Below are 12,815 nucleotides of genomic sequence, written 5' to 3'. Positions count from 1 at the left end.
CGAGCGAGATGAGTAGAGGAGGCGTGTCTTCGTCATTTGTTAAAGTTAATGAACCCAATAAACTTGTTTTGGGATCTACAGTGCCCCGGAGGCTCTCTGGACTGCCGCTTTTCTTCGTCTTAAAGTGGGTTTGGCCCCTTCTCTCTCAAAGCTGCAGTTAAAAAAAGAGAGACAGAGACAGAGAGGAGTTCCTGTCGTGGCTCAGCGGAAAGGAATCTGATTTGTACCCACGAGGACGCAGGTTCGATCCCTAGCCTCGCTCAGTGTGTTAAGGATCCGGCGTTGCTATGAGCTGTGGTGTTGGTTGCAGACGCGGCTCGGATCCGGCATTGCTGTGGCTGTGGCGTAGGCGGGCAGCTGCAGCTCCAATTCAACCCCTAGCCTGGGAACCTGCATATGCACCAGGTGCGGCCCTAAAAAGACAGAAAAAGAAAAAGAAGAAAGAGAAAAAGGTCTAATGCCACCTTTGCCCAGACTATCTCATTCAACTGGGATAACTTCTCTAATCATCCAAGACATCCATCCTTTTCTGATTTTCTGGGAGGTATCCTCCTGCAGGTAGCCATCCTGGGACTCCAACCTGGGACCCAGCAAGCATGACCCAAAGAGGAGAGAGAGAGGGAAAAAGAGAGGGAGAGATGTCACCTGATGCAACGAGGCCCCAGTTCAAAGACAAGGAAGGTTCACAAAGCCAGGAAGGGAACTGGCCACCAATATTTGTTCATCAATGCTTGGCCACCCACAGTCTCTTTTTCAGCATAGACTTCCTCCTCACCATCTTGGCACACACCTTGCTTCAGCTCCCTGGTGTGTGTGTGTGTGTCCATATCTCATCTGCTCCCTCCTTGAGCAGCATTGTCCTCCAAGCCTTCCATTAGTCTCCCCAGGGCTCCCTCCTGTCTGGAGCCAAATCTCAGGCAGGCCCTGCATGCAGCAAACCTGTTGAAAATACACAATGCCCTCCCAGGGACACAGACATCCAGAGATATGCTCTATACATCTATACATATGCCCGGCCTCCAAAATGCTTCAAATTCACAGAACACACTGTAAAAACGGGTGCACACAGCCAAGAACACAGCGGGTCCACACAGACTACAAACCCAGCTTCAAGGCGGGCCTCATCCCCTGCCAGCCCCACCCCTTGCATGAGAGCCGATCCTGATCCTCCCTCTTCGGGCCTCTCCAGCCTGCTCCTAGCAACAGCCAACCGCTCTTGCAGTTGCCAGGCAACAGGGAGAACCTGTCAGCCCCTTGGAGGCCAGGCTCACCAGAGGTGGGCAGACTCAGACCCCAATCAATGGAGGCAAGGCAGGGCAGCACCCAGAGCTTCCTCCAGCCTCAAGCCACGCTCTGTGGTATTTGCACCCTTCCCACCAGTTAAGTGCTCTTTCTACAGAGTCCAGCAACTCCTGCTTCCAGCACTCCCAGTTGCTCCCTCTCTGTCTTCATGGGGGTTCCCAGGGCTACTGCATGGCCTCTGTTTGCTCCTCCAGTCACATACTGGAGGCTCTGGGGGCTCAGAGGCCCACAGGGCCATCTCTAGCCCAACTTCTCCCCTGATCACAAGCTCCATGTCCACCGATGCCCTGAAGCCTCCCCCCCAGACATTTGGGGTACCTCTCACCCTGTTCTTGGGCTTTCCACTTTGGGGCCCCTCACCAGCCACAGCCATGACCCTCCCACCCAACTCTACACCCCATCAGTTTCTTTCCCTCCTCAGTTCCCCCTCAAACATACCCCCATTCTCTGTCCCCACTGTCCCTTATTTTAGGCCTCCAGCCTCCTCTCTGGCCCTCCTGTTTTCCCTACAATCTATGCTCTATATGGCAAATGAAGGGATCCTGACGAAAGAAATCATATCACTCTTGCATACAAAACTTCTGTGGCCCTGAGGATAAAGCCCACAAACAACACTGCATTGGACTGTGTTGGGGAGGAGGTGGTAGAGTGGCAGCTGACAGCAAGGGCTCTGGGGAGCAGTCTGCAACCTACTGACTATGTATTACTTGAGACAAGTATCAGAAATTCCTTGTGTCTCAGTTTTTTTTAATTGTAAAATGGACCTAATATTAAGAGATACCCACTGCACTGGGTGAGGCCAGGCCTAAGGGAAGAAATGTAAGTAGATGTTCAGAATGTGCATGGTACATAGAACACCCTTAGCAGGGGTTAGCTGTGATAACAGTAATTTCTGCCAGGCCCTATAGCTGCTGACCCCATCCAAGGCCCACCTCATCTCCCTCCACTTGCAACACACCAGCACTCCAGCCATCTGGCTTGCCTTGCCCTCCCCATCCTCTTATACCTCCCCCCCATTTCCTTCCCCCACTCATCCCTCCTCCCCATCTTTCATTACCGAGCTCTGAGCTGGCATCTCTGACTCCCACTGTCCTGGGGCTTGCCCTAGCCAGCCAGATCCCACTATCCTGCTGTTGAGCCTCTCCCACCAACCCGGGTCTCTGACTCCTGAGCCCTTGCAGCTTAAGCCTTGAGGGTGGCAGGTGAATACTTGGCAAATGCAATGAAATGAATCACACAGAGTCTAACCCGCCCTTCCAGGGGCTCCCTCATCCTGGAGCGGGGAGAGGTGTAAACAACTAATCCTGTTGTCACTATAAAAATATTTGCCCTATGAGTTCCCACTGTGGTGCAATGGGATCTATGGTGTCTTGGAAGTGCTGGGACACAGGTTCAGTCCTTAGCCTGACACAGTGGTTAAGGATCCGGTGCTGCCGCAGCTGTGGCTTAGGTGTCAACTGCGGCTGGCTTTGATCCCTGGCCCAGGAGCTCTATATGCCAAAAAAGAAAAACAAACAAAAACATTGCCATAGTTGTTTGTGCAGAGAGGGGAGAAACTAATGGTGCCTGGGAAGGTCAGGGTGCCTCCTTGGTGGAGGGCAAGGAGGAAAAAGGTCGAGGAAAAAGGTCACTGAGGAGGAGGAATCATGTTCCAGGAAGAGGGAACAGGGAATGGGAGGATGGGTTCCTTCGGGGCAGCGCTGGGGAGAGAAAATCAAGGGTCGAAACTACAGAAACACCTGGCTTCACAGCTGAGGCCCAGAAGAAGGCAGGACCCATCCACGGTCATCCAGTAAGGGACATCACAGGCATGCTGCTTCCTCCACACTGGGGAAACCAGAAGTCCTCTCATCCTTTCAAGAGATGTTGTTCTGGGGGCAGAGCATAGTTGCCCCACCGGGGCCTCACGGGAGGAGGCATGACTCGTGTCCCTGTGCACACTGGTCCAGCACCACGTGAACAAGACCATAAACGACAGTGAAGTGACGTTCAGCAGAACTGAGGATGGCCTGGCACTCCAGCTGGAATGGAGAAGTGGCGGCCACCGGCTCACTGGACAACCAGAAGAGCCTTGGGACTGACCACAGGCCACAGAACAGGTCCGGCTTGTCCTGAGTTCCTGTTGTGCGCCAGGCTGGATGGAGTGAGGAACGGAGACCCCCTCCGTGGGTGGGCTGGGACACCCCAGTCACAGGCTCCAGAAAGGGGAAGCTGCCAACACTTCCCCAAAGGCAGTTTCAGGGTAGGTGTGTCTGCCCCAACACAGAGTCCAGGAACAGGCAGGCCCCCACAGGGATCCGGCCACCCCACTTCCATGGCCCCCAGATGGCAGAGAATCCCTGGCAGGCAAGACTCTGTACCACCAAATAGCAGCTTTGCAGACATAACCTCCTTGGCAACTTCTGCTTGTACATCTCAGCGGCCTGAGCTGGCTGCCTCCCTGCCGCCCTGAGCCAGGCTCCACCTCCTGGTACATCCCCGCCACTTCCCCTTTCCTGCTCTGAGCCCAGCAGCACTTCTGAGATTGGAGTCAAGCTGTTCTGCTCTCTCTGCCCTTTCCTCCCAAACCTCTATCCCCAGCCTTCAGAGAAATGATCACAAGCCTAGCAGGCCTTGGGGTTCAGGGTCCCCCTTCCCAGTTATCCTCCTCCTTCAAAAACAAGTGGCTTTGGCCTGGAGAACTCAGGCCCCAACACTCCATGCCAGAAGTTTCTGGATGGGCTAGGGGGTTCCACCTGATACAGAGGCAGGAAACTCTGTGAAAGGGGTCACCTGTGCAACTACTGTTTACTACCTACTGTGTGCCATTGTGCTGAGAACCTTAGGGTGAGGGAAGCAGCTGGGATCCTGCCTTCAGGAGAACACACCAAACATGCTTACAGGGAAATGAACTCCACACTTTTCGGAGGAAATCAGCAGGGTGGCATGAGAGCCACTGGGAGGTGCACACAGGAGGAAATGGTCAGAGGAGGGGAACTTTGAATGATGAGAAGGGACCAGCCATGTGACAAGCCAAGAGAAGAGGGTGACAGGCAGAGGCAACAGCAATGCAGATTTTGAGGTGGGAAGGGGCTGGGTGTTCCGGAACAGAAAGGCCAGACTGGCCAGAACAGTGAGGGGAGCCTTAGACTGAGGGGGGACAGCCATGAGGCAGGGGATTCCCAAGTGCCCCAAAGACGCTGAGGTAGGAGTACATATGAGCCTGCAGTGGGCACCAGCATCTTCAAGCCAGTGACCCATGTCTGGCCCTGAAAATCCAACAGATCCTGGCACTTAGGGTGCTGCGATAAGACTGGGGGAGAACTGCCCAGTCAGTGACTTAGCAGGAGACCCAAAGCTTTGGGACCAAGCCTGAGCTCAGCCCCCGCCTCCTTGTCCTTGAAGGCTCTTGCCAACTTGCCACTGTGTCTGCCATCTATGCAGCCTCTCAAGGCCAGGTCCCCTGGGAAACCCAGGGTCCTTAGAGGGCCTGGGAGATGATAATCAGCCCTATCCCCAGGAGCCACTCCTCTGCTCACCTTGTTGCTGCGCCTTCCCCTGTCATGCTGTCCACAGGCTGGGGCTGGTAACCTCTCCTGCGACTTGTTAGGACTTTCATTAGCACTGCTTCCTGGAATTTAATTTAATGAAGAAGCAAAAACAGCCCTAATGAAGGTGATGCAACTGCAAGCAGCTCATGAGGTGCCTCCAAGGCCCAGCCACCAGGGCTCTGATGCCGCCTGTAGATGGTGACTAGGAGTAGAGAGGGAAGAGCCAGGGGACATGTCCTGGGAGAGATGCTGGTCACTGAGCCCTGGGAGCATGGGACACTGCTCTGCAGTAGTGCAGGGAGCAAATACTGCCACAGAAGCCAACTAGACAGAGTAGAGGAATGAGCCTCATTGGGATTGCTTAACACAGCTAGAGAAAAGCTTCTGAGATGCTATCAGCTGGTGCAAAGGCCCTGGGCCAGCACTGTCCATCACAGCACAGGCCAGGCTGTGGGCAAGTGCCAGAGGGCAGTCAGCAGGGGCTGCAATCATCAGGGCCATAGGGCAGGGAGAGTTTTAATTTTGTTTCAAATGTGAAGGAAAAAACTGGAGGGTTTTTTAAGGGTGGGGGCCGTGATCTGCTATTTAAAGTTCCCTCTGGTGGCTATGAAGAGAATGGTTCTTGTGGACAAGAGAGAAGGGAAGGAGGCAGAGGGTGACCACCATGTGGTGCAGGAGATGAAGGAGATGGAGTGAAGCCTATGGAGACAGGATGGTCCCACATCTTCTAGGAGAGGGTAGCTGGAGACATGTTGGGGGCAGGGCATGTATAACTGGGCTGCGCTTGTTCCTTTAGCATGTTTGGGCTGACTAGTTCCCTTTCAGTCTTCTCCACAGGCTTGGCCTCTTCTCCAAAACAACATTGTTCAAACATTAAAAAAAAAAGTATATGGGGAGTTCCCTGTCATGGATGAGCGAAAAGGAATCTCACTAGCATCCATGAGGACGCAGGTTCGATCCCTGGCCTTGCTCAGTAGGTTAGGGATCCGGCATTGCCATGAGGTGTGGTGTAGGCCAGTGGCTGCAGCTCCGATTGGACCCCTAGCCTAGGAACCTGCATATAATGCCGGTGTGGCCCTAAAAAGACAAAAAAAAAAAAAGTTATATACAGTTCCTTCGTGGCGCAGCAGGTTAAGGATCCCGTGTTGTCACTGCAGCAGCTGGGGTGGCCGCTGGGGTGCAGGTTCAAACCCGGTCTAGGAACTTCCACAAGCCTGGGGTGCTGCAAAAAAATAAATAAATAAAAGTAAACAAATAAATAAATCTGTCTAAAGGGTTCCCCAGGCGCCTATATCTGCTTCCCCAATTCCGTGCACCTCTCCACTCCCCTACGGGAGTTCCCTTTCCATTTCTCCTTCGCTTGCCCTGCCCCCAAGTCTTGCAGACCAGAGCCCTTCCCTTTGCTTTTGGTGTCCCGCCCCGGGTAGTTGTAGCCCCTGCTCTATGAACCCCCAACACTGCCTCCTCAGCCTAAGGCAACCCCCTCGCGCCCTCCTCCCCAGTTCTTAATCCCCGCGCCCATTGGCCTTCCCTGCCCCCGCCCCTCGGCACTCGCCCGCACCCCCGCCCGCCACGCGCCTCTCAGAATCCTGCCCCCGCCCAGCCCGCCTACCCGCGCGAGCTGAAGCCGGAAGCGGCCTCTGTGTGCACCGCCCCGCCTCTTCCGGGGCTTCTCTAGGCTGGGTTTCGGCGACCGGCATCACGGTGCAGTGGCGCCTCCTAGCGGGTCTTTGGCGCAGGGCGGGAGCTGAGGCGGGCCCAGCCCCCCCCACCTCCTCACAGCCCGCTCCTCCCTCCTGACTGCCTCTCACCATTACCCCCATCGGGCCTGACCTTCTGCCTTGTTTTACCCTCAACCCGGCCCCTAATTCCGCCGATCCGCCAACTCGGTGGCCAGCGAGGCCTTCCCTCTACAGGGCAGCAGCCATTCGGCGTCCTCTTGCTCAGAGTTCTCCGTGGCGCCCCATGGCCCTCGCCTGGCTATGACCCCAGCCCACCTGGCCTCCTTCCAGCCTTAGACGCCCTCAGCCGATCCGCAGAACGTGCCACGACATCTGCCTTCCTGAATGATGGCATCTTTACTCGCTCTTTTCCAAGATGCTCTCTCGCCCTCCATCTTCCCAAATTCACAGCGTGGAGAATAAACGCTGATCTGGTTGATTATCCTGGTGGGCACTCCCTCTGCTTCCTGAAGCTGGGGCGGCTCAGTGCCCATAGCCTGCGCTGGGCCGGGGCCCCGTGTGTGTGATTTAGGAGCTTCAGGTGCCTTGCTGAGCTTGACCCCAGGAGAGACTTGGGCAGTATGAGGAGAGGAGCTGTCTGATTCTCTCAGAATGCTTGGTTAAGGGTGGGTCTGGGACTCTGGCCACTTCCTCCGCGCCAGGAAACCATCCAAGATCAGGCAGCTCGTGGGGGACCCCAGGCCTGGTCTCTGGAGGACCTAGGCAAGGGTGGGACTGGCAGCTCCTCACCAGCCCAGGATATCTGGTGTTGAAGCCCTGGCCCTTCTCTTAGCGGCCTCACCCCTCCCGCCCTGCCCCGAGCCTTGAGTCTTCCTGCCTGCCTTCCTCCCATGCGTCAGCCAGGACGCCTTCCTGGACTGTCTTGAAGCCTTGGGGTCTCAGGGCCTGCTGCACCCCGAGCCGACCCGGTCTTAATACCGGTCGGTGGGTCACCGTGCAGCGCAGCGTTGACCGCCAGAGGGCAGCAGAGACCACCTTATCTGGGTAGGCGGGGAGGAGGTGGGTGGGGACTAAATCCCTTCCTAATCCTGTCCAGCGCGGACTCCGGCGTTGACCGCCAGAGGGTAGCAGAGACCGCCTTATATGTTCTCGGGGGGCGGGGCGGGGTGGTTGAGGGTGGGGATTAAGTCCCTGCCTAATCCTGTTCAGGTCCAGCTGTGCATGGCAGTGCAGGTTTGCAGTCTTGTGGGGTTTTGAATGCAGTTTTGTTCTTTCCGATATTCTTCCAGGGCTGCTCTTGCTTCTTCTTTCTAAGTAACTTGTAGTCTATTATTATTATTCCAAGTAGTTTGAAAGTTAGTTGCTGGATGACTTTAAACTGAGGTCAAGGCAGGGATCTGAATGGGTCTTTGGGATCCCTCCACAGGTTCCTTGATGTGTCTGGCTGCATCTTGGACCCATGATGTCTTAACTACCAGCGCTTTGCCGGGCCAGGCCAGGCAGTGGCCACGGTGGCCACCCTGTGTGCTCCCTGAGGCCACTGTTCAAACTGCATATACTGTCTTCCAGCTCGGTCAGTACTTCCGGGGTTCTGGCCCAGGAGTCCTTCAACTACCTCCAACCCACCACCCTCCCAGCTTCTTCCAGTGTCTTATGCTCAATACCTGCTTCTCCCTAGTCTTCTCTTTTTATTTTATTTTTTGGCTTGCGGAAGTTCCCTGGCTAGGGGTCAAACCCATACCACAGTAGTGACAAGGCTGGATCATTAACCTACCAGGTAACCCCCTCCCCAGTCATCCATAATTGCCTCTGTTGGCCCTGCTCCTCTCACTTCACATAAATTGTCTGCACTTGTTCTTTAAACTTCCTACCTCCCTCTCCTCTACCTCTTCCAGGTAGGCCTGCCCCTCCCTCTACACAAAAGCCCTGGTTGGGGTCCCCAGCAACCCACAACCCAGTGGTCAGTTCTGTACCCTCACCTCCAGGAGCAGCTGATGCTCACCTGACTCCCAGGAGCCTACATTCTCCTGGGGTTTCCTCCCAACCTCTGGCTGCTCCTACTTAGCTTCTTTTTTGGGGGGGGCACACCTACAGCCTATGGAACTTCCCAGGCTAGGGGTCAGATTGGAGCTGCATCTGCCAGCCTACACCACAGCCATGAATGATCTGAGCTGCTTCTGCAAACTACAACAAAGCTTATGGCGACACTGATCCTTAACCCACTGGGGGAGGCCAGGGATTGAACTTGTGTCCTCATGAATACTAGTTGTGTTCTTAACCCGCTGAGCCACAACAGGAACTCCCTGCTCAGCTTTTTTGCTGGTTCCTCATCTCTTCAACCTCCCACCAGGAATGTTGCAGGGCTCAGTCCTGACTGCTGCCTTCCTCCTTCTAAACCCACCTTCCTCCATCACATCTAGGCCTCTGGCTTTAAGTACCTATTCACTCTCTTTGCTTCCCAGATCCAAAGCTCTAGTACTGGCCACTCTATTGAACTCGAGTCACATACCTAGCAGCAAACTCGGCATTTCCACTTTGATGTCCAGTTAGTGTTTTAAACTTCCCATCAGCAAAACTGATGTCCCTTCCAAGCCTGCTCCTCCCCAGCCTTCCTCAGTGGATAGAGTAGCAACTTGGAGTCACCCTGGACTTGCCTCTGCCCTTCCCCTCATAGGTGCTGGAGTCATCAGGGAACCATGGCACCTCTATCTTTAGGACATGCCCAGCGTTTCACCCCAACTGTGCCAGTCCCTGGACAGAGCCACCTGACATGTCTGTCTGGAAAAACTGTAATAGCCCTGGTGTCAGTGTCACCCTTGGCTCCCTACCCCACACACCAGGATCTTGTCTCAATGCAGTAGCCAGAAAAATCCACTTAGAGTTGCTACAGCCACCTCCTCTCTTCAGGACCTGGCATTGGCTCCTGCCTTTTCCAGAGAAAAATCTTAAGTCCTGTGGTGGCTGACAAGGCCCCCCATTAGCCCCCATTCACCCCTTCTCCCATCCTCTGCTTCCCTCCACATCAGCCACAATGGCTTCTCGGCTGCCTCAGGGCTTTGCACTGGCTAGTTCCTCTGTCTAGAATGTTCCCTGCCGATATCCACATGACTTCCTATCTCTCCAATGTCTGAGTAAACATCAAACACCTCCCAGCCCTTCTTCTTCATGGCCCTTAACTTGCCATTTTTACTCCCTGTACCACTGACCATCTTCTAACGAATGATAGAACTTACTGATTATGCTTCATATTTCTGGTCTGAATCCAATCCTCAACCTAGAATGTAAATTCAAGGAAGGCGAGGGTCTTCACCTTGTCCATTGTTGTGTGTCCAGGTGATGGAAGAGTACTTAATACTCGCTGAATGAATTCCTTTTCAGTTGATAGGGGAATGTGCGCATGCACACACCGGAGACCAGTGTGCAGGCAAGGGCAGCTGCTGATCAGGGAGTCCAAGGTCCATGCTTTGGCCCCTTTTCTGCATCATCTTATTTTTCTGTTATAAGTAGTCATACGAAAAGCAGTGAAAAGATATATAGATGACCTCGATGGAGCTCTAATTTGTTAATATTTCAAGCAGATTAAAAATTTTTTTTTTCAGAGCAAAATTTGCCTTTTTTTGGGGGGGGTGCGGTGCTGCACCCGCAACATATGCAGGTTCCCATGCTAGGGGTCGAATTGGAGCTATAGCTGCAGGCCTACACCACAGCTCACAGCAATGCTGGATCCTTAACTTACTGAGTGAAGCCAGAGATCAAACCTGCATCCTCACTGGATGCTAGTTGGGTTCGTTAACCGCTGAGCTTGCTGTGAACTCCAGTCACAGCAAGATTGAAAAAGCAAAAAAGAAGGGGAAAGACCTGGGAATTTTTTTTTTTGTCTTTTGTCTTTTTAGGGTCGCACCCGCAGCATATGGAGGTTCCCAGGCTAGGGGTCTAATCAGAGCTGTTGCCGCCATCCTACACCACAGCCACAGCAATTCCAGATCCGAGCTGTGTCTATGACCTACACCACGGCTCATGGCAACACTGGATCCCCAGTCCACTGAGTGGGCTCAGGGATCGAACCTGCATCCTCATGGATTCTAAGTCAGGTTCATTACTGCTGAGCCACAATGGGAATTTCCAGGATACTAATTTTCAAACATTATTGTGGACACTTGACTTTTGGATATAGTGTAGCGGCCACACCACCTGCCCCCTCCCCCCTGGTCTGGAGGAGACCTTGCTGGGCAGCCAGAGATGGCCTCCAGGGCCAGGGTCCTTCCTCCATCCTAGATGCATTTGTTGGGGGAGGGGTGGGTGGACCTACTGTCAGAACATCCCCTGGTCTGAGAGGCCTGAAGCCAGACCTGGGGTCTTAAGAGACTCCAGGCAGTCCTGCAGCGGCTCAGATCTGCAGCCTTTTTTGGATGGAGGGAGTGTGAGAAGAGACCTCCAGGGTCTGTCAGCAGGAAGGGCCCTGGCCTTTATTGCCTCCTACTCCCCAGGAGGCAAGGGTCTCAGGCCATGGCCCCAGGTGACAAGGTGACCCCCTGAGGGTGGCCTTGCATGCCAGGGGCATTCTGGGCTGCGGCCACCTCTTGGCTGGTGTCCAATTCTTTTCTGGGGCCATGGGGCTTCTGGGTGAGTCCCGAGGCTGGAGTCAGGAGCCTGGGGCTAATGAGAACCAGACACAGGAAGTCCCCCTCTGATCAGCTGGCACTGCCATGGGCCTAGCAGCCACTAGCTTGGGGAAGTTCTTTCTTCAGGGGTTTCTCAAGCTGGCAGCTGTCGGCTCTCAAACTGGATTTTTCCTGCTGCCCTTTCCCCGGCATCCTAGCTGGGTGCGGGGTCTCTCCTAATGAGGGTTTGATGCCAAGGCCTGGGCAGCTCTGTCCTGCTGGATCCCAGCTGATTCAGGCAGTGGGCAGCTTCCCAATCCCACCCAGCCCAGGGCACCTGGGGTGGCTCTTGCCCTGTCTTGCACACCACCCCCCCGCCCCAACTCAAGACTCAGGCCTCCCAGATGGGCACTCAACAACCCACCCTTATTCATGGCAGCTTTTACCATTAATAAAAGATTAGCCTGACTGGGCACAGGACCGCTGGATTTTTATCCCCGGACTCAAGGCATTGTCAGAGGTTGACATGGCAGCCAGGGAGGGCAGGGGGCCCTTCCACAGGGCTTCCGTGTGGCTCCGTGGCCCCCAGCTCAGACCCTCCCTGAAGCTGCTGGGGATGCACCTCACGTTGCCTCCTTCCGGAGGCCTCTCTCTGTCCCATTTCCTGGGGCCTCATTAATTCCTCCCCACCTCACCCCGTGAGAAAGCAGGTCTGTGCTGAGCCTGGCCCCAGCCCAGAACCGGGTCTGAGCACGCCACTGGTTGGTTTGGGAGGCGGTGGGGGGGTGCCTGGGTGGACTAGGGGACTCACCCTGTCCCCACCCTCAGCCCAGGGAAAGAGGCAGGGCGGGCGGGCTGCCATCGGCTTCCATGTCCTGGCTCCTACCCCACTTTCCAGGAACCCAGGAACCACGGCGATCAAGAATATAAAGCGCAAGAAAGTTCCCTTTGTGGCGCAGTGGAAATGAATCCGACTAGGAACCATGATGTTGGGGGTTTGATCCCTGGCTTCACTCAGTGGATTAAGGATCTGGCATTGCTGTGAGCTGTGGAGTAGGTCGTAGGCGCAGCTTTGATCTGGCGTTGCTGTGGCTGTGGCGTAGGCCAGCAGCAACAACTCCGATTTGACCTTTAGCCTGGGAACCTCCATGTGCCATGGGTAAGGCCCTAAAAAAAAAAAAAAAAAAAAAAGAATATAAAGCACAAACTGTTACATTAAGAATGAATAAGCCGGGAGTTCCCGTCGTGGTGCAGTGGTTAACAAATCCGACTAGGAACCATGAGATTGCGGGTTCAATCCCTGCCCTTGCTCAGATGGGTTAATGATCCGGCGTTGCCGTGAGCTGTGGTGTAGGTTGCAGACGCGGCTCGGATCCTGCGTTGCTGTGGCTCTGGTGTAGGCCAGTGGCTACAGCTCCGATTCAACCCCTAGCCTGGGAACCTCCATATGCCGTGGGAGCGGCCCAAAGAAATAGCAAAAAGACAAAAAAAAAAAAGAATGAATAAGCCATGAGGTCCTGCTGTATAGCACAGGGAACTATGTCCAATCACTTGTGATGGAATGTGATGACGATAATATGAGAAAAAGAAGGTATATATACAGATGACTGGGTCACTTTGCTGTACAGCAGAAATTGACAGAACAATGTAAGTCAACTATAATAAATTTTTTTTTAAAAAAGAATATAAAACACAGCTGG

Source organism: Phacochoerus africanus, chromosome 1 (genome assembly GCF_016906955.1).
Source record: "Phacochoerus africanus isolate WHEZ1 chromosome 1, ROS_Pafr_v1, whole genome shotgun sequence".
In the NCBI taxonomy this organism is placed as follows: Eukaryota; Metazoa; Chordata; class Mammalia; order Artiodactyla; family Suidae; genus Phacochoerus; species Phacochoerus africanus.
Note: the sequence above shows the minus strand (reverse complement) of the source record.